This window comes from Euprymna scolopes, chromosome 38 (genome assembly GCF_053919585.1).
Source record: "Euprymna scolopes isolate OS-2025 chromosome 38, ASM5391958v1, whole genome shotgun sequence".
NCBI classification, from domain to species: Eukaryota; Metazoa; Mollusca; class Cephalopoda; order Sepiida; family Sepiolidae; genus Euprymna; species Euprymna scolopes.
In genome coordinates, this window is record NC_136519.1 from 88,054,381 (window position 1) to 88,078,982 (window position 24,602).

Consider the following 24,602-nt stretch of genomic DNA (forward strand, 5'->3'; position numbering starts at 1 on the left):
AACATCTGAATATGTTCCATTTCTTCTTCATTATCTTAAAATTTTGCCTTTCCAATAAAGATATACGTACTTATTTAGCCTCACTGTTGAGATGTGATACAGCTAAACAGTAGTGCAGGTTGATGAATAAATGTGTGTGTATGTATATATACATATATATAGAGAGAGAGAAAATAAAAAAGGAACAAACCGTATTATGTGTTCACCAACGTTTCGTCTTTATTTCGAGACTTCCTCTGGGTGAAATAAAGACGAAACGTTGGTGAACACATAATACGGTTTGTTCCTTTTTTGTTTTCTCTATTTTGTCGGAATACTATTTCCATTATTTTCATCATATATATATATATATATATATATATATATATATATATATATATACATAAAATATGTATATATATAAACATACATATAGAGAGGGAGAGAAAGTGAGAGAAAGAGAGAGAGAACTTGAGAGAAATAGAGAAAAAAGAAAGATGATATTTGAAAACATGGAAACAGACAGGCACACACAGAGACATATAGCTTTATATATATATATATATGTATGTGTTTCTCTCTCTCTCTCTATCTCTCTCTCTCTATATATATATATATCTCTATATATATATATTTAAGTCTAAGCGTCTTTATTACATGACAGTTGGAATGTGTTTACGTTTGATTTTGTCGTCGATTTTATTTGTGAAATAATGATTTTCTACTCCAAAAGTGTTAGTCTTATAGACAAAATTTTATAAAATAAGAACAAGATGTAAATCCATGCCTTTTTTCAATCTCATTTAATCGTGCCCATCACCATCATGGTTGTCCTGGTCATTGAGTATTTAATACTTTTGGAATGTTCCTTCATGTGTATGTTGTGTCCGTATGTACATGCACTTGTATGTGTATGCGTATGTGTGCTTCTACGTGTGTATGTTTGCATGTGTGTGCACATGCATATGTATGGGGTCATGCATCTGTATGTCTGCAGTTGCTTATTTCCAGCAAATTATTGGTTAAATAAAACACAACGGGAGACCAGTACCCGCATTAAGCTGGTCTGCAGTTTGACTTGTTGCTGGCTATCTTGCTTTTGCTTGTTGCTGGATGTAAACATATTGAACCGAGAGAGAGAGAGAGAGAGAGAGAGAGAGAGAGAGAGAGAGAGAGAAAGTTAGCTGTCGTACAATACTAAAACTCTGTAGAATTATCTTTCTATAGATATGGCATCAGGCATTTGTCTATTTAAAAAAAAGCTGTGGCGTGTGTAGGCCTGAAATGCTGGATGCATGTTACAATTGATCTGCCATCATTATATGTATATATGTTTATATGTATGTATATGGGTATGCATATATATGTGCATGTGTGTATGTGTATTTATATCTATGTGTATATGTATCTATATGTGTATGTGTGTATATCTATTTTTGTGTATGTATACACATTTATATGTGATAGTATGCATGTATATGTATATATGCATATATGTGTTTATGTGTATGTATGGACTTATATGTATATGTGTATGTATGCATGTAGTTATGTGTATGTATGTATATGTATGTGTATATGTGCTATATATGTGTATGTGTATATGTGCATGTGTGTGATATGTGTATGAATGCATATATATGTATGTGTATGTATATGTAGGTAAGTGTATGTATATATTTGAATATGTCTACGTATATGTATGTGTGTAAGTATATGTGTGCATGTATTTGTAAATTTGTGTGTATATGTGGATGTATATGCATGTATATGTGTATGTATGCACGTATGTATGTGTAGTATACATTGTGTATGTATATAGGTATATATGAGCGTATGTTTATAGATATTTATGTATGTATGCATATATGTATGCATGTATGCGTGTATGTATTTATATGTATGTATGCCAATGGCCGTCTTGTGTATGTTTGCACGTGTGTACGTATGTATATGTATGCGTACGTATTATACTGTGTATGTATGTATATATGTATATGTGGGTGTGATATGTGTGTATGTGTGTGTATGCATATGCATGTCTGCGTGCGTGTATATATATATATATATATATATATATATATATATATATATATATATATATATACCAGTGACCGTCTTCAGTGGCATGTCTGCTTGAGCATGTGAATTCGCCGGCAGGACTAAATGTTATTTTCCGGCTCATAAATGTTCAGTGTCTGAGGGAATGGCACTCGTCTTACAAGACGTCGCAATCATATATATATATATATATATATATATATATATATATATATATATAGATTGTTACTAGATATATAGCCACACTGATGAGCTCTGCAATATGTGGATTACAATCTCTCTCTCTCTCTCTCTCTCTCTCTCTTTATCTCTTTGTATATATACAGAGAAAAAGAAAAATAAAGAGGGGGAGAGAAATGTTAATCATATATGGGAGCATTACCTCATAATGTGTAAACAATTCATGAATGGATAATAACACGCACGTTTTTTTATCGATTATGACATTTATACTTTCGCTTTATTTCTGTACTTTTTTTTTATTTATAGTAAAAAAAAGTATCATATTTAATTTTTTTTATTGGAAACGACATTTGTTGACAGGGAAATTAGCCGGTTCCTATCGTTTCCAATTAGCAAAAGGTTACGCGACGATTCTTTGACCGCGTCAGTCAAAGGTTAGCGAGACCAAGGCACAAATTGGGCTAAACGATAGCGGGCTGCCTCCATTAATTTGAGCGGTGAAGGTGCTTTGGCAATTAGCAGTTCACAGTTGTTGAACTATAAGGCAGAATATATTGGTTCGTTTAGTATTCTGGCAAGCGAATTTCGCCACGTAAAGTTTGGATTTGTGCGCGTCTCGATAAAATCTTTGTCTCCATCGTGTATTTCGACTTAGTAGTAGTAGTAGTAGTAGTATTATTATTAGCACAGTAGTAGTAGTAGTAGTAGTAGCAGTAGTAGTCGCTAAGCCTATATAGATGCTTGTCTCGCTTTTTTGCTTTTATTCACGCCGCGACGGTCGTTAGGCCAGGTGAAAATTCTAATATTTGTTCCGTTGCTCCACTTCAACATTTCTGACATGTTCTCTCTAAAGAAGAACTTGATATTCGCTGGAGCATTTGGGTTTTGTTATATGGAACTTTCATCTCCAAATTGCCACCGAGTAAGAAGGCATTTCTCTTTTTTAATATCTCTCCCCCCCTCCTCCGTCCCTCTCTCTCTCATCCTCTCTCTCTCTCTTGTTCTCTCTCCCGCTCTCTCGTTCTTTCTTTCTACCTCGGTTTCTTTCTTTTACTTTTCTTCATTCGCGCTAATTTAATTTCTGTCATTTCACCCCCCCCCTTCTTTTTACCTCAATAATATAAACAAGACTCCATCAAACATGAACGAAGATAGAAATTATTGTAAAATATCAAATCTAATAAATGATTAACCAATCACGTTTATATCCGAAACACTTTTGTTTCTAGGATAGTACTTTAAGAGTGAATGCTCTTACGAACTACAATCACTTGTACCCCTCCACATTAATACCCCTGACAAACTCGACAAGCAACTAACTCCCACACCTTCACAGTAGAGATCCCTAGGTGTAAGAAAGCCTTGTACTCCGGTAGGTTCTTCCCCCAGAAGTGCTAGACTTTTGAACTCCCTCCGGGATTCTGCTTTCCCAACTGTACTGGCATGCAGAAGTTCAAGTGTAATGTGAACAAACATCTTGCTACTCATTTCCTTTTATAATACCCCTGAAAGTGATTTCCCCGGGAGTAGCCCCCTACTTCAAAATGAATAATAATAAAATAAATCTCTTGTCCTTCTCGGGTATTAATTTGTAATAATCATTTTGTATTTCATCTGTACTGATTTGAGGACTTCCGTTTCTGGGATTCCTAGGTACGTATACTTCCGGTGTTCACTAGGCACTCCGTTATATCTTGCGTAACTTTGTACGTTCTCTTGGTATATACATATGATATTGTCTAGAGCATAGTTCTTTGTTTGTCACTATCAAGAGTGGTCCTGGATATGACTTTAAACTATATCCAATGGTGAGCCCCCACCTAGCGGGATTTGGGGAGTGTGCAGCCAGCCTTTAATTGCCATTGCTCCCATGCACACTCTTAGCTGGAGTAGTAGTACCTGATAGGGTCCCAACTATGGGTTAAATAGAAACTGTCTTAAAATATATATATATATATATATATATATATATATATATATATGTGTGTGTGTGTGTGTGTGTGTGGGTGTGTGTGTGGGTGTGTGTGTGTGTGTATTCTATTAAAAAATAACCTTAAAAAGAGTTGATATACCGTAAAACAAAACCAACCAACTATCAAGAATGTGTTATACTTTTATCTCAAAATGCCCACCGAATAAGACGGCGTCTCTCTGTCTTTCTGTCTCTGTCTCTGTCTCTGTCTCTGTCTCTCTCTCTCTCTCTTTATTCACTCAGTCCCCTTTTCTTACTATTCTTTCTTCCTGCTATTTATGTTTCTCTCTTTTACATCGTTATTATAAACAAGACTTCAACAAACGTGAACAAAGATGGAGATTATTTTAAAATATCAAATCTAACAAGTATTTAATCAATAACTTTTATATCAGAAACACATTTTGTTTTCGATATATCTTGTCCTCTTCGGGCATTACTTTCAAATGATCACTTTCTCTTTAATCTGTACTGATCTGAGGACTTTACTTTCTAGGATTCGTAGGTATGTGTAACGCCGGCGATCACCAAACCCTCGCGCTATATCGTATATAAATTTATAGGTGCACTTGTAATATACACTTTTGTTTTCTTGATATATCTCGCCCTTCTTGTGTATTTATGTCTTATCATCACTTTCTATTTCATCTGTACTGATTTGAGGAAGTCCATTTTTAGGAATCCTAGGTATGTGTACTTCCGGCGTTCACCAAGCTATCGCGCTCTATCTTTTGTGACTTTATGTGTGCTGTTATTTAATACCCTTTTGTTTACAGGATATATCTTGTCCTGCTCGCGCTTTATTTTCTAATAATCATCTTTTTTACATTGAGGTCACCACTTATCAAGGCCCGGAAGCCACTCGGGGATAAGGATTATTGCGTGTACAGTAATCAATGGGATAGTGTCGTAGTAATCGTTTGCATAGGAAATTTGATAAAGCGTCTTACTTAAGGGGGCGATTAATCAGGAATTTGTTTATGCTGGACTTGAAAGCATCCAAGTTATAGTCAGGATGGAAACAGGCGAACGGAAGAGAGTTCCACGGGCGTGCACTTTTAAGAAAGAAACTTTGTTCATGGAATCTATGTTTTGATTTAGGCACAGATAAAGAATGGGGAAATTTATTGAGTGGTTTCAGCTTGATGGGTGTTTATCGTGGAAGCTTGGCGAGGGGCGACCATAGAGATTGGAGCTCAGACGAGCACTTGCCATGGAGATAACGATAAAACAAAGATAGGCTCGCAACGTCTCTTCTGTGTGGGAGAGAGGTTACAGGGAAGGGAAAAGGGCAACCCCCACTAAGCCACGGAGTCTATTTTGTACTCTGTCAAGGCAGGATAGGTTGTTTTTAGCAGCTCCTGCCCACATGAAGCAGCAGTACTCTATCACTGGACGTACTTGGCTTTTATATAGATAACCAGATATATAGATTGGCGTTCTCTTTTATTTCTACTGATTGGAGGACATCGTTTTTCGGATTCCTAGGGATGTGTAATTCCGGCGTTCATTAATCCTCGCGTTATATCGATTATGTTTACCGTTATATGCTGAATTACAATCATTTTAATTTCGTTCTAACGTACAAATATTTTTTACGACATATTAATCATATACTTTTTTTCCGATATAGTGCAAACTAAAAATTCTACAAAATAAACTGCATCATAATTAATCAGACTAAGTTTATTACGAAATATCCAATGAATTGGAGCTACTTTCCAAAAGTAATGACTCCTATTTGTTGCACCCGAATGGATCACAAGGATGCGATAAGTTATATTGTTATGATGACAAAGGCTATGACAACAACATATTCTTTTTCATTGTCATGGCTATCGAGTATATATCCGACACATCTAGACACGCTTAAACAAACGACAATCACATCACTCTATATAAAATCATATAAAATAGCAATGGACACACACTCGAGAGTCTAAACAATGATAAGAATATGCTGTTGTCCTAGCTCTAATGATGATTTAACATACGTATTTATAACCTGAAATATATTGCGGATAGTGACAATTGATATCAACACGGTTAGGAGCTGGGTTCGTCGATTTCAGAGAAGCGATAGAAATGTGAGTTGTCATGTGCGCTCTTTTCTTTTACGAGTGAGGGATAAAAAAATGGTCTGCCCACACTGCATTGAGAATGCTGATGACTATGTAGAAATAAGTGCTGGAGTTCTTACTCTTGATAACTGATTTATTTCTGCATGTTTATATTTATTATAGTAGGTGAGAATAGTTATTGATAAAAAAACTCGATTAAGGGCTAAGTTCTGGTAAGCGCACGCCGATATGCCCAGTAACAATTGATCTTATTAAGACAGTAAAGGAAAATGCTATTCCTTTTTACATGAGACAGGGATTTCATGGACGGAAGTTTCTTACCAAATTTACTTGACCATAGGAAGAGTAACTGAATTACACTCAGTACAGTGCATAAATATTAATATTATTCGTTTTTGGCTGATTCTCTGCTTAGAAAGGCTTGTGTTCACACGAGGATAAAGATATGCTTGCCGTCAGAATGAGAGGCCGTAGATTAAATAGGCAGAAGGTTATTTACGATCATTTTCTAATAAAAAAAAACAGTTCAACAAGTATTTGTTTACATCACACTTGAAGACACATATGCTACATATTTTAGGTGGGCGTTACGCTTGAACCATATTCGTTACAGTTAAAACCTCTCTCGGATCCTCACGCCGTCTGGTACCGTTGAAAATGAAGAACCAAACAAAAATAAAAAAAATAAAAAATAAATCCGACTCTTCCTTTCTTTCTGTTCCAGCAAAAGAAATTTATTACCATTATTTTCCAAACAACGATTCTTGGTTTATCTATCATTTCGTCTGTTATGAGATTAGATAAAAACACGCGGTCTCAACCCCAGCTTTAAAAAGTCTTCCGCTCCACTAACGGGCCACACGTCCATCTCGCCCGTCATTTTCCCTTCTGTTACTCACTACATGCTGCATTTTTCCTTATTTATAATTTTATTCTGGTGAAAGGCAATTTGCAAAAACTCTCATAATACCTGCTGCTGATATGGTCACACGCGCTCATACGCTCTCCATTACATGTTCGGTTGGAAGCAGGCTCGTAACATCTTTCGCAGATGATATATTCTTGGAAAATAAATATTTCGCTTTTTTTTTCTTTTTTTTTATTCAATTTTCACCCAAAACAAGGCACAGTGCCACTTTGAAGCAGGGGGCTACTATTAGGGACTTAATTAGCGGGGTCATTATGAAGGGAGAAGAGTAGAAAGATGTTTGTTAACATTACACTTGAACTTCTGCATATCATTGCAGTTGGGAAAGCAGAATCCCGGAAGGGAGTTCTAAAGACCCGCAGTTCTGGGGAAGAAACTATTGGAGTAAAAGGCTTTCTTGCACCTCGGGATCTCTACTGTAAAGGGATGAGACTTAGTAGCTTGTCGGGTTTGTCGGGGGTAGTTACGTCGGGGAGGTACAAGTGTTTGCAGTTCGTCAGAGCATTCACCATTAAAGTATTTGTAGAACAGGCAGAGGGATGCAACATCTCGTCGGTGGGACAGATGTTGAAGCCTAGATGACAGTTCAGGACCTAGCAGGTTGGCGACTCTTTTTTGAACCCTGTCCAGGAGCGAGAGACAAACAGCAGATGCACCAGCCCAGATGTGACAACAGTACTCCATACATGGGCGAATGTTTGCCTTATAGAGGTAGAGGATACTGTCAGGCGTAAGTAGTTTTCAAGTTTCTATGCTTTCTGGAACGAAAATATTACTCTTCTACCTACTTGGATAAGTTTAGTTTTTTTTTTTGTTTTGTTTTTTTTACAGTATATAAACCTTATATTCGGGTCGAAAAAGCGAGGAGCTATTAACGTACTCAAGAAATCCAAATTACCGACAAAAAACGTTGCGTTTAGAGTGTGTAAATAATGCAAACATTGTAAAAGAAAAAATACTGATAGATATCCACCCAGAAAATGTCAGGAAGTCTTACCGTAACACTTATTTTATATTAGTATTTGCTTCTCTTTTTTTTTCGAATTGTTAACCATTCATAAATTTATTTTATTGCGAACTATTATCCTCATCTTTCTTCGATATTGTTTCACGACGTTTCGACCTTATATTCCTCTGGTCTTCGTCAAGTGGTAACCGCGACGGGATAGGAACTTCGAATCTCCTAACTGCATTCTACTCAATTACTGCACTCCATAGTTGTTGTTGTCGTCTCACCACGTTTCGTCCGAATTAGTCCTGAATTTAAACCGTTATCTACAGACAATTCTCACCTGGAACCGTAAAGGTTAAACGTCTCTATCAACTGGTCCAAGGGCCCAGAAGGACGATCAAGGTTGACGTTTTTGGTCTTATAAATCCACGGTTTATTTTATTACTTGAGCTCCTATGGTCGGGTACATATATATATATATATATATATATATATATATATATATATATATATATATATATATATATATATATATATATGGGTGTGTGTGTGTGTTTGTGTGCGCGCGTGTATATATATATATATATATGTGTGTGTGTGTGTGTGTGTGTGTGTGTGTGTGTGGGTGTGTGTGTGTGTGTGTGTGTGTGTGTGTGCGTGTGTGTGTACTATCAAAAGCACCTGTACTTGACTAGGTTCAAAAACAGCCTACAGAAAATGGACTCTGATTTATGAAAGTATGATAGGTTATGAAAAGGAAGGGTTGTAAAGAGATAGCTTCGAATTTGGGGGTATCAAAACCAAAGCAAACTATGATGAAAGTAAAAATAATATAAATAAACCCAATAAGTTATTATACCATACCTGTTCACACTGAACGCTTTATCACAATATTCTGTGGATCTATATTTAAAAACCTTGTTAAACTTTGTGACATATTTTCATTCTATGGATGTCAGGTGCTAACGAAGACCCTATAATTTTATTATATCATATTTGTTCAAAATGAAACATAATTATCAAAGTATACTTACGCAGATAGATATGAAAAGTCTTTATTAAAGTGTATGCCTATTTCTATTCTATCGAGGTTAGGCAAACGCAGACCCAGCAGTTATATTATACCATCCCTATTTAAGTTAAAACATACTTATCAGCGTATTATTATGTACATCTATGTCAAGAAACACTTGTAAACGTTTTTTTTTAATGTTTAAACTTTTTATTTCCATACATTGTGGACCAGGCGCGTACGTAGACCCTACAATTTTAATGAACAACCGTTCTGCCAGATATAACATACCCATTCCTGTGTTTCGATACATCTTCTATCATTATATGTAATCAGTTTTTTTTTAAATAGTCAACCATATAGGAACTCATTCAAACACACACACGGACATTCAGCTTGATATATATATATATATATATATATATATATATATATATTCAGCCACTCTGATGAGTCGTGGACGACGAAACACGTGTCAGTGGATAATTATATTTAAATATATATATATATATATATATATATATATATATATATATATCATTTAATTGGAATCCATTATTGAGATTGGTATTATTTATTAAGATATTTTATTAATTAATTCGTTTATTTATTTTATTAATGAATAACACCCATTTCAATAATGAATCCCAATTAAATAATGCATACCATTTTGTACGGGACCGGCCATGGAAGATCAGATAATTAAATAAACCGTGGATTCATAAGACCAAAAAATTCAAACGTGATCACCCTTCGGGGTCCGTGGCGCTGTGGATAGAGAGTAGGTTTAGCCGTTATTTTTTCCATTTTCTTTTTCGTCACGGGTTACAGCTTGCCTGCTTACTATCACATTTTTTTGCTCCACAAACATCTCCAAACACCTGGACAACGCCGATCACCCAGGTTAGTCTAGTATCTAAAATTCAAAATGCGTGTATGTGTGTATATGTGTATTTGTTTGTATGCCTGCCAAAAACTTTCGAAAGACGCGTCAGCTGTGACAAAATAAGTGTTTTGTAAAAGCACCGTCTCTCGGACGACAAATATCGAAAAAAAATTTAAAATATTAATTCTTTTATCGTTAAGGGAGACGGGGTTTTTTTCGACGACATTTTAGCAAGTAATTATAACCTCGTGATAACGACGTCGCATAAAATACGTCATTTCGACGATTTTGCTAGGCGCATCGATAAGAACATTTGCTTTTTTCACCTACTTTTTATTCTGCCAGTCTACTACTCCTATTTTTTTGTGTTCTCAATTTTGCTTTTTTTTATTTGGGCACAACCGACATGCTCCCTATTTCATCTACGCACCCGGACAATGCCGGGCAGCTAGTCTAATATACAAATAGCAAAATGTATGTGTGTATGTTTGCAATAAACTAAATAACTAAAGAGACAGACGCGTCGTTGGAGACAGAATTGGTATCGCTTCGAAGTTCCATCTCTCGGACAACCACTATATAAAAACTGACCAAAATTAATAATTTTTAATTATCATCTGGCCCGTTATCTGTAACAAGAGAACAGGTTTTTCCGTCGACATTTTTGCAAGTCATTTAAGCCTCACGTGAACGACGTCGCATAAAAGTCGTTATTTCGAACGCCTGTCACAATCGCAATGGACTCATCAATAAGACCGTTTGCTTTTTTTTTCTCACCCTTTTCCCCTTGCTCGTTACGTGTTCAAGCTTGCACAAATACTTCTTTTTTTTTTCGCATGCCAGTTTGAGTGGTTTTTTAATTCTATTTTTTATAGGACTTTGGTTACACACAAGTCTAAGTACCCGGGCAACGCCGGAACAAAAAAAAACTAGAAGACCATAAACTTCTACAAAAAATATCGACTTATTTACGTTGTGCATCGTGATAATGATACATTTTTTACACTTTCTTCGATTTGTATTTACGTAGGGTTTTTATTTTTTTTTTAATTTTCGTATCTAAGATACATTTTCTTATATACATATGAGAAGATTGTCTGCTTTAAGAGGGACGAATTGTGCAGGAAAATATAGTGTATGTTTGGCGGCTAGAGAGCATATCGATTACAGCGAAACTGAAAAGGAACGGTGTTATTTTAAAATTGAAATTAGTTAATTATTTTTTTAAATTAGTTAACTCACCATTTATTTACGGTATCCTTTTTCCTAAGATAACTATATATATATATATATATATATATATATATATATGTGTGTGTGTGTGTGTATTTTATATTTTATTACCGTTTTATCTGTTTGGTTATATGTTTCGGATATTGGACCATGTTTACGATCCAACAGCCTGGTCAGACCTTACTGAAATGAGTTTTATGAAAACTTAATTCGTTTTATTTTTCGTTTTGTTTCCCTATTTCGCCGAAATACTACAGGCTGGTCGCTAGAAACTCGGGAGTTTAAGTTTTTGTAAGGTCTGACGAGGCTGTTGGATCATAAACATGGTCCAACATCCGAAACATGTGTAACCAAACAGATAAAACGGTAATAAAAAAATAAAACATATATCTTCTAGTCGGGCACTTCACAGATGAAAAAAGTCGGTAGCTGTAGCTCGCTATCGCAAATCATGCTGTTAAAATAATTAGATCACTCTGACAGACGCTAATACATAAAAAGAAATGTTTTAATTTTTACGGTATTTCTCGCGGTAAAGATTGTCCGAGACGATTTGTTTCTTGCCAATGAAGTCGGAGATTACTTCACTGATAATTCAGAAAGGATGAAACACTATTGTCTGTAGGTAGTAAATAATTATCATATATTTCGTATATAATTCGGGAGTTTTATGAACACTTAACCCATTTTATTTTTCCTTTTATTTCTCTATTTCGCCGAAATACTACAGGGTGGTCGTTTCGTTAGAAAAGCGGGAAATTTCTCAACCAACGATTTATTTTTACAAATAATTATTTTTACAAAGTTTTAAAAAGATAAATGTGATATTATACTAATAGATACTCAAAATGTCGTCCGTGGAATTAACTGCAGCGTCTTAACCTAGAAATCCAAGCTCGACAACAAAAGAACACAAAAAAACTAGTAATTACTAATTTTATTCATGATCTAAGCTTACCTTTAAATTTCCCCCTTTTTTTAATGCGACCACCCTGTATTTTAATTATGTCACCACACACACACACACACACACACACACACACACACACACATATATATATATATATATATATATATATATATATATATATATATATATAGATTCAACAAAATAAAAAGCTATAGCAAACATCTAAATGACTACTTTAAACACAGTTCCTGATTTCAACAAAAGAAAAATTAAAAGATTCATCTGCCTAACTTTTAATGCAAGGTTTATTTATGGTGTCTTTTTAATTCAATAAAAACCCTCCTAAATTTGCTGATGAGGAGACCTTGCGTACCAAAAAACTATATATAATTGTTCTACATAACTTGATGTATACCACAATAAAAAGCACGGATTTCTGAAACGGTCGTACAGATAATTGATTTTGTTGTTGTTCCTTCTTATAAAACTGATTTTTAATTTAATTCAAACTAGACCACCCGTGACCCGTTGGGTCAGTACGTTATATTAGCTATGGAATTCATGTATGAGCGTGACACTTGTGGCATAAAGAAAATAGTTTTTTTTTACATAACAGAAGCATTTCTATGAAAGTATATTAAAATGAAAAAAGAATATAGATAGATTTCTATGAGTCGTTCTGTTTATTATAATTGTTATTTTTTTTTAAATTACAGTTACTGAATTATAAGTGGTTGGTCATACTTATAGGTAAATATGCACTGAACAGGTATCATAATCCTTATTATAGTTAAATTCAAATTTTGATATATCATCTTTTAAATGAAATTGTTAGTTGAAAGTACAGAATAATTAAAAAAACACTCTCCACATGTTAATAATGGCTTTTTAAATAGAAAATGAAAATAAAATGTAACTTTTTTCATTTAATTTAAGCAAACATTCAGTACCCATTGTAAAATTATTTTAGTAAAATTCTATATTGGATACGTTTTTTTTATGAAGTTTAAGTAAAAAAAGTTCACTTTTTTATTATTAAAAATACATTTCATGAAAACACTCATTATAAAATGTTCACGTTGTTTAATTAAAAGTTCTCAATTTTAATCTAATAGTTTTATAATTTTGTTATTTTGTTACAAATTTCTAATAAAGATTATTTTAATTTTAACGGTAATTTGGTTTTCATTATAAACTCCGTCATGTTAAAGGCTTGAAAATCACTTTAAATCAATTTTAATATTAAAAAAAAAGAGAAATCAACAGGAAAAAAATCTCGTGTGAAAACATTACGAGATACTTTTTCCGTATAATTAATAAATGTATCTTTATTTTACTATTACAGTATTAAAAAAATTATTTTAAAAAGAACTTGTAAATGGTGCAAAAAAATGTTATTAAAAATACGAAGAAAAGCGCCAATAAAAACATCATAGACATTTGGCCGATTTGGTCTTCCGTACAACAGAATCTTACATCGTTAAAACCGCAAGTAAACAATGAACCTTGCATCTGAAAGATAACCGAATGTTTTTAACCGTTAAAAAAAAAAAAAAACTACGGTTGATTTTATACAAGTATTTATTTATAATTACATGAATTAAAGATTTCTCGCGTACGTAACGAAAACAGAGGGAGTAGGAGTGTTGAAATCTATTAGAGGGAAAGTGAGAGGTGTTTTCTTTCACCGCCGCTGTTTCTATTAATGAGTGTTGTTTTTTAAAAGGGAGAAGTTTTTTTGAAACTGCGACAGACTTTACGAAGTTGAATGTTTTTAGCCGTTAAAAAAAAAAACAGAAAACTATTTGATCAAATTAAATGAAATTGTTTGTATTAAAAGCGATATAAAAATTCCGGAATTGGAATAACGGATTGAAAACGTTGCTATTTACGCATGCGCAACCGGATGTTGAAAACCGGAAATCTGATTGCAAACATACAAGATCCATAGACTTTTAGTATTATATAGATTTGATTATTAAATTTTAAAATTTTTTTAAATTTTTAAATTTTAAATTATAAATCACATTACTTAATATTGAATTAGCTCTAGGACATTTAAATATCGAGCTTATTATATATCTAAATTACAACGAGCACTTTCTATTTCCTGTATTTTAATTAAACAAGTAATTTCACTGTTACATTAAAATACACTCAACTCTTTAGACTATTGTTCTAATCTCCTTTAAATTATATTTATATATATATATATATATATATATATATGTGTGTGTGTGTATGTGTGTGTGTGTTTGTGTGGAAAGGTTTTTATATGTATATATATAAACACACTCGCCCCCATATATATATATATATAAATAAACACGCACCCCACACCCACACCCACCCACACACCAACACACACACACACACACACCCACACACATATATATATATATATATATATATATATATATATATATATATATATATATATATATATATGAGAATAACAATATAGTCCAATTCCAAGCTCCGAATATTACTTTCCATGCAAAACAGGTCGTCCTGCATGATTAAATTTTGATATATGTCAACTGATCTCTGTCGTTATGCAGAAACAAGCGTTATTATTATTATTATTATTATTATTATTATTATTATTATTATTATTATTAATATTATTAATATTAATATTAATATTATTATTATTATTATTATTACTATTATCATTATCTTTATTATTGTCGTTATTATTATCATTAATATTATCATTATTATTATTATTATTATGATTAATCTTATTAATATTATTTTTATTGTTATTGTTATTATTATTATTATTATTGTTGTTGTTGTTGGTGGTGTTATTATTATTATTATTGTTATTATTATAATTATTGTTGTTGTTATTGTAATTATTTTTATTGCTGTTGTTGTTGTTGTTGTTATTATTATTATTATTATTATTATTATGATTATTATGATTATTGTTATTGTTATTGTTATTGTTATTATTATTATTATTATTGTTATTATTATTATTATTATTATTATTATTATTATTATTATTATTATTATTTTTATTATTATTATTATCTCGATACCGATGGTTTTTGTGTATATATAATTCAGAAAAACTCGAAATTGTTTACTCAGGTTGCAATACAAAGAGAAAACAAGTACATAGAAAACTCAACTTCCTTTTTTTTTTACTTTTTTTTTGTCCAAGGCAACTAATAATTCTTTTTCTGTTTACATAAAAAAAGACTTGGCAGGAATTAAATTCCAACAGCGAATAACGGACGTTAAAATTGATGCAAGTTGGAAATTCAAAACTTACTAATATTAATAACTAAATTACATATGAGAGGATTGTCGAATGTTTTTTAAATGGTTGTTTCAATTACTGCGTATATATTTTGTTCAATTTTTATATGTGAATTAACTCATCATTAGGGCTAGGACAGCAGCATATTCTCACGTTTGTTTTTACTCTCGATGGTGTGTCCGTTAACATAGGCCTTTATATAGAGTGGTGTGGTTCTTGTTTGACTAACTGTGTCTAACTGGGTCGGATATATACTCGAGAGTCAAAATAATAAAAAAAGAATATTCTCTTCTTACAACCTATGGTTGAATACGTGAGTGTAAATAAGTATATTTCGACGCAACGTTTACTGGATCTTCTTTTCCATGATTTTTAGTGAAGTTTAACTAGATATATATATGTTATGTATTTAGTCAAAAAGCGAGATTCGAATGATAATTCTGATACGAGGCCAGTTTCAAGAGTAAATGTTCCTATTGTGTTAACGTTGAAGAGCTACGACGACGTGAGTGCCACTACTAGACCGAGTGAACTGTTGTGCTCTAAATACTATTTTTTATTACGTATTAAATGCCATTTTCAATACACTCTTTGCCAGAAATGGCGGATCTCTGCTCTGAAACGCGTCTATGACAGGCGTTGCATTTTGAATGGTCTCAGTCCTTCACTATCCGCAAAAAAGTGAGTAAACTTTCCGTTCATTAATACTACTATTATAATTATGTGGTTTGCAATCCCTCTCATCTATTTAGACGGGAGTAGATATGAGATATTACTTTGGAATCATCCATCTCACACACACACACACACACACACATACACACACATATACGGAAAAATCACGTTGACACCCTGGACCTCGCCAGATAACCGAAGTTAAGCAACATTCAGACTGGTCAGTACCAGATTGGTGACAATTTGGGAAAGCTGCGCGTTGTATGTACCAGGCCTAGTCGTAGAAAATTCCAGGTTGGTATCTGGGGGCGCATTAACTCACTTAAATTATGTCCTCGTAAAGACATGCATCTAGGTGAAGGTGACTGACGTAAAACCCCGCGGTCTGCTCTATACTTTGTTATTTGGCAGTAATCTGCACCGACAAAGGTTAGCAGTAATACCAGAAATTGTGGTTCTTTTTCACAAATCCTTCACCACAATAAAGAAACCATCTTTGTGGCTATCCGAACAATGTACTTATTGTGGCGGAATATCATCCGTCGAAATCGACGGGAGAGTATATATCAGACCGTCTGAAACGTACGTAAACGATTTCAATGACTTAAAAAACATTATTACAATGATCCAAACATAATTCTCAATGAAAAACCAAGACACGGAATAATAAAATAATGTTAAAAAATACACATTGTTGGTGACTACTCCCTTATTTAAATATATATATATATATATATATATATATATATATATATATATATATATATATATATATAAGTGACCGCGTCTGTCTGTCTGTATCTGTGTGTACATTTCCCTACGCAATAACTCTGTCAATTTTCAGTCTACAGACTGGAAATTTGATATACAGGGTACTCAGATTTGGGAAAGTGTTTGTGATCGGTTTTCGGTCAGAAATTATGCTGTTAATGGGTCAAAGTTCAAGGAGTTAACTTTTTGGACCTGTACCAAACTACACCGACAATTTTGGGTCTAGGCACTTGAAATTTTAGATATAGTTTCCTTAGACATGAATGAAACTTAATAACTTTATCTGAGCACGAAACAATACTTTTTAAGGGGTCATAATAGGGGGCAAATTTTAAAACAAATGACCGCTTTTTTTTGCTCCGCATACACCTCCAAAATACCCGGGCAACGCCGGGTACCCATGCTAGTATATTTATAAAAGTGAAAGTGCCTGTGTATCTGTGTGTGTGTGTGTGTGTTACATTTACCTACGCAATAACTCTGTCAGTTTGAAGTCTAAAGACTCAAAATTTTATATACAGGGTACTGAGATTTGGGAAACTAATTGTGATCGGTTTTCGGTCAGAAATTTTGCAGTTAATGGGTCAAAGTTCAACGATTTGACTTTTGAGAACTCTACCAAACTCCCCCGACAATTTTGGGGCTAAACACTTGAAATTTTAGATATTGGTTCCTTGGACATTGATCTCACTTAATAACTAGAGGTGAGCCCAAAACAATAAATGTTAAGGGGTCATAATAGGGGTACAAGTTAAAAAATAAATTGACCTCTACGGTGTCTACCAAACTACTCAGAAAATTTCTGGTCTAAACATTTGAAGATTTACATAAACGGTATTCAGAGATAGGGCAAGCTTTTTAATCGGTTTGGGTCGAAAATTTTAGTTACCAAAATATAAATGTCTGTATCTATGTATTATTGCATGTCTGCCTAAAAATTTTGACAGAGGCGACGGATTTTTTAAGATCAGTATCTTTTTTATGATCAAACTTTCATACGACAAATATCGAAAATTTGGCTAAAAACATTAATATCTTCACATTCAACAAGGCACTTTTCTACAGGGGGAGGTCGCCTTTTTCGCCGATATTTTTGAAAGTTATCCCCTCCTTTCGATTGTCTAGCCTTAATTTAAACATGCGTTACTTCAGATTTGGCGGTGGTCGTAGCCACAAATACGTCAGGTTTTTCTTTCGTTCTTTTCCGTCTCCGCGGTACGGATTCGATCCCGCCTTCCTACTACCATTTTTTTCTTTCTTTCTTTTTATTTTTTGCTCAACGTACACATCCAAAATCCCGGGCAATGCCGGGCTGAAATGCTAGTATATATATATATATATATATATATATATATATATATGAGCAAACAATTAATACAATATGTTAAAAACAATTTGAAATGAGTTAAAAACATATTGTATCTGAAAAGGAAACACTAGATAAATGGATAGTCCTTAATCCGCGGAGTTTCGAAGAAATACTTTCCTTCTCATCAGAGGGTATGAATTAGCAAAATGCGCGATCGGATTTTGCATGCAGAAGTATTTTATGACACAACAAGTAAGTCAAAGATCTTACTTGAAAACACAATAAGTTAAGCAGAGGAAATATGGTAAAGAAAAAGGTGATTACACATGAATGGATCCTACCTATGTCGGGATACGCACACATGTTTGTCCTTCCCGATATGGGTAGGATTCAAAAACTGTCCTCTTTTTCGTACGATCTCTGACTTTTTCTTTTCTTGCATTTTTACTTCAATTATCCTGAAGATGTCCTCTGAAATAAGGACGAAACGTTGATTATTTTAATAATTTCATTCGGTTTTTCTATTTTTCTCAAAACATAACGTCAACCACCGCTGCTATTTTTACATTCCTTATACATACATATACATATATATATATATATATATATATATATATATATATATATATATATATATATATATACTAGTAGGTCACCTGTAATTTCGCGGTCGTAAAATACTCCTGAATAGATCGGTCATCGGTACGGCGAGCCAGTTACTGGAGTCAATAATGGATTTGTAACTGGGGAGATGGTTGAGTAGGTTTTTGCACGTAGCATTTTAAGATGTTTTTACTCGTGTTAAAACTAACTCCGTTATTTGTGAGTTTTAGTGTATATATATATATATATATATATATATACATATATATATATATATATATATATATATATATATATATATATATATATATATATATGAGAATATCATAACAGTTCAAGATCAAAATATGTATTTTGTATGTAAAACATCTCCATCAAGGTTAAATTTTGGTACATATTTTACAGATCCTTTACGTTATGCAGAATAAACGCTTGTTTTTATGTCGACACCATCTTTTTTCCTGCATATACGCTTCAGGAAAAATGTTTTAATTATAACTTTTGAAGCAGAAAATGCAGGAAAATGTAATTCTAAAAGTAGAAGAAAACAGAAGACTCAACATCGCATGTCTGTGTGTTTGTTTTGTCCAAAGCGAATTGCAAATAATAATTATTCTTCTGTTTACATAAATAAAGATTTGGCAGGAATTAAATTCCAACAACGAATAACGAATGTTAAAATTGATGCACGTTGGAAACTCAAAACTGATATTTATTACCGTGGAATTGCATCCAGTCAATCATCCAGCATTTAAGTTAGACAGACCGGTTTTATGGCAGTCACATTTGAAAGGTTATAATTCACAATTCATCTCTTACTACGAGTTTTATGAGCAATTGCATGTGGCCTAGTGCCGGGCACGTTGCAATCGAAGCGGTTTACGACTGCTGAGTGTTTTATTTAAACTAGACGCGATCAGAAATTATTGCCAGATGACTGGAGGATTAAAGCGTATTATCGTTATGAGGAGTCCAACGCAGCTGAATAGGTTTCAGTTTCGGGGACATACATTCGTGAAACGTGTACGTTTTTTTTTTATCTGGAATTGTGATTAATAACCCTCTTTCTATTTAGATGGAATTGCATCCGTTTTTGAAGCATCGCTTGTGCGCTGGATATAGGCGTAGCAAAAACATTAAAAGTTATACATAACAAAGCATAATCTATAACCTTACACTCATATTGAATAGTTATGTATATTTCTAGCGATTCTACGCACATACACAAGCACTCATGCACTCCACTTAATTTAATATATATATATATATATATATATATATATATATGTATACATATACATAAATATACATATATATATATATATATAAATATATGTATATATATATATATATATATATATATATATATATAGTCTTGGAAGTTTTTAACCTTTAAGACTATACAAAAAATATTTTTTATCATTCGTTAGAAAACCATCTAGTCAGTAAGTCATTTAATCACCTGCAATTACTGCATCAACTCACTCTCAAATTTATAATAATATCAATAATTTATTTTTCAAGGGATCACCAGTTGTTTACCATGAAACACTGTTATATAACTAGATAACCCGTGACCCGATGGGTCAGTATGCTATATTAGCTATGGAATTCCTGTATGAGCATAACACTTGTGACGTAAAGAAAATAGTTTTTTTTGTGACATAACAGAAACATTTCTATGAAAGTATATTAACATAAAAAAAAAGAATATAGATAGATGTCTATGAGTCGTTCTTTTTATAATTTTTTATGTTTGAAAAAAAAATAACAGCCATTGAAATATAAGTTGCGTTAAAATAACTTAAAAGTAATACGGGAATGAACGATGTGAAAAAATGCAGAAAATATTAACAATTGTTTATTTGGATAATTTAAAGCGCAAAAAAAAATAAATGAGGCCGCTGAAAACGTACACAGTAAAAAAAAATACGTTGTCAACAGTTCAAAGTTGATTTATTTGTGAGAAAATTGCGACAGTATGAGTTGTATAGAGAATAGTTGCAAAACATCCCCTAAGGGGTCAGTATGTTATATTAGCTATGGAATTAATGTATGAGCATGACACGTGTGACGTAAAGAAAATAGTTTTTTTGTGACATAACAGAAATATTTCTATGAAAGTATATTAAAATAAAAAAAAAATATAGATAGATTTCTATGAGCCATTAGGTTTAGAGTAGTAGTAGGGAAAATACATGTCAACCAGTAGTAGTAATAGTAGGATAAGGAAGAGGAGGTGTAGTAGTAGTAGTAGTAGTAGCAGTAGTAGTAGTAAGATGAAGAATAGGAGGCGTAGTAGTAGTTGTAAAGATGAGAAGTAATAGTAGTAGCAAGAAGTGGAGGCAGAGTAGTAGTAGTAGGAGGAGGATATTGCGCAAGCAAACAAACGAACAACCAAGAACGACAGAGTTTTAGTATTATATATATATATATATATATATATATATATATATATATATATATATATATATATAACTACTTCATATAACCACATAACATTAATATACGAAAGTATAGATTTATGCGTAAACTTTAAGTTTTTACTTCAGAAGTGCTCAATACGTAGGTAGAGCTAGTTAGTAATTCATAAGATATATATGGCGATTAAGCTACACTGAATATTCTGCGTTTCATCCACTATAGGATTAAAACTGTAGACGAGAAATAGCAAACAACTGTGTTCACAAATTAAAACTTACTCGAGGATAGCGATACAAAATAGCTTTAAAACTAACACAAACAATAGAAAACAAACAAATAAATAAATAAACATGAATATACATAAACGATCACACATATATGTATATATATGTGTATGTATGTGTGCATGTATGTGTGTACACATTTGTATATTTATATATATATATATATATATATATAAAAAGTGAGGAAAACGTCTACCTTAAACCACTAATCTAGTTCTAAAACAGATCCTTTGTTCGATAAAATGCATGCCCATTGGCTGATAGGAAGGGGCGCGGTGGATACTAGAAATCTGATTGGCTTACTAAAATCTTCAACATATATCAAAACAAGAAACAACCACAGAATTCGGGCATAAGCCTGACGAATCCTATAGTGGATGAAACGCAGAATATTCAGTGAAGCTTAATCGCCATATATTTTTTAAAATTACTATACATATATATATATATATATATATATATATATATATATATATATATATATTCAATTTTCACTCCAAACAAGGCACAGTGCAACTTTGAGGCAGGGGCCTACTATAGGGACTTAATTAGCGGGTTTATTATGAAAGGGAGAAGAGTAGAAATATGTTTGTTAACATTACACTTGAACTTCTGCATATCATTGCAGTTGGGAAAGTAGAATCCCGGAAGGGAGTTCCAAAGACCCGCAGTTCTGAGGAAGAAACTATTTGAGTAAAAGGCTTTCCTGCACCTAGGGATCTCTACTGTAAAGGGATGAGACTTAGCAGCTTGTCGGATTTGTCGGGGGTAGTTACGTCGGAGAGGTACAAGTGTTTGCAGTTCGTCAGAGCATTCACCATTAAAGTATTTGTAGAACAGGCAGAGGGATGCAACATCTCGTCGATGGGAGAGAGGTTAAAGCCTAGATGACAGTTCAGGACCTATCAGTTTGGCGACTCTCTTTTGAACCCTGTCCAGGAGCGAGAGACAAACAGCAGATGCACCAGCCCAGATGTGACAACAGTACTCCATACATGGGCGAATGGTTGCCTTATAGGGGTATAGGATACTGTCAGGCGTAAGTAGTTTTCTAGCACGGTAGAGGGAGCCAACCTTATATATATATATATATATATATATATATATATATATATATATATATAATACAAAAAATGAGGTGCTTACATTATACAAGCAAGTGTAAACGTCAATTAAAGTACCAGTATTTATATATTGATATATTGATCCAAACAAAATAAAGAGCTCAATGCAAACTCAAAAGAGTGTAGAACATGTTATAAAAAGAAAAGAAATGTTATATATATATATATATATATATATATATATATATATATAATGTGTGTTTGTTTCTGGTCATGTCATATGCTACTGGTACCATGTAACCCAGTACTACCTGCCTCATCGTCGTGTCAGCCGCGACTAAACTGATCCTGCCACCAGATTTCTTTGGTGAGGAGGGTTGCTAGTCTCGCTGAAGTATGAAAAACCAGACCTCCCAAAGGGCGAATGAACCTTTGTCGGGGTCAACAGCCAACTAGAACCGTGTGTGTTTGTGTGTATGTATGTGTGTGTTGGGGTGGAGAGGCCTCCCATAAGCCGTGGTAAGGGAACCTTTCTAGTAAAAGCAAAACTCCGATTTAAAAAAAAACATAAAGCGGGAGGCCAGTACCCGCATTAAGCTGGTTTGCAGTTTAACCTATTGCTGGCTATTATGTAGTTGCTTGTTGCTGGATCTCAACATTTTGAACCGAGTGAGAAACTTAGCTGTCGTGCAAAACTAAGACTCTGTACCATCATCTGTGTATAGATACTCCCTCAGGCATTTGTCTATTAAAATTGCCCTGAGGCAATGGAAGTCATTTTGGGGCTCATGGATTTAAGTGTCTGAGGGAGTTGCACTCGTCTGACAAGACGCTGCAATCATCATCAATAACGAAGGAAATGAGATGTTCACATTATACAAGCAAGGGTAAACGTCATTCTAATTACCAGTATTTATATATTGATATATTAATCTAAAAAAATAAAATAGCTCAATACAAACTCAAGAGAGTGTATAACATGTCATAAAGAGAAAAGAAATTAAAAGTAAGTTAAAATTTACGATTCAATTTTATATTCAGCAGAATACTTCCAGAGCAAATTTCAAAGTCTTTGTTCCCTGAATTTTCAAAATGCGTACTATTCTCAAGAAGATAAATATTCGAGAAATCTAACGGTGAGGCGCGCCCGTCGTTTTCTGGTAGTAAAATACACTTAAATATGATATTTTAATTCATTAAGATGTCGTATGTATTTTGGTCAAGATCAAAGTGTAGCATTTGTTCTGACAGATGCTGCAAGCTATGACTAGCAAAGACCAGATGTGGGGGCAACCCCACATGCCTGACCTTTAACCAGCTCCCATTTCCCACCTCTCGGGAGCTGGCCCCCTTTTTCCCTTCCCCCTCCCTTTACTCCTCACATTAAAAATCGGCCTTGTGCCTAATTTGCTCGGTGGGGGGAGCAAATAAATACTATCTGTTCTTCAGATGCTGCACTTCATTTTCTTGTTCTCTTTCGGTGGAGGAGAAATCCTTCACGACTGAGACAATTTTTATTTTTGTACCTTTTCTCCACGTTAAAAAACGACCCTGGTGTCTTACTCTGTCACGTGGGGAGGCATAGTAAATAGGTGCATTATAATAGAGTTAATTCCCAATCGATAATTTCAAATGATATTGTAATCAAGCTAGAATTATGAACTCAAAAGTAAATAAAAAAACAATAAAACTTTAGTGCCATCAGTTGGAATCGAAATAGAAAGTCCGAAAGGCAAAAAATGGAGTTTTATAAATAACAATATTGAAGCAAAGAAACAATGATGCCAATACATTCCCTATTATACCCCAGACTGCTAATTACTTGGGAATTTTTACCGTTCTTCCGGTTTCTGACATCCGGTTTCAAAGAATTCGTCTGTTTAACGCTTTTATAGTAAACCTGTTTATTGTCTAATATTAAAAGCTACTGCTGTTATTCAAAGGATACACAAGGTCAACAATATTTTTTTGTTTTCACTTATTTTAACATATTTTCCTAAC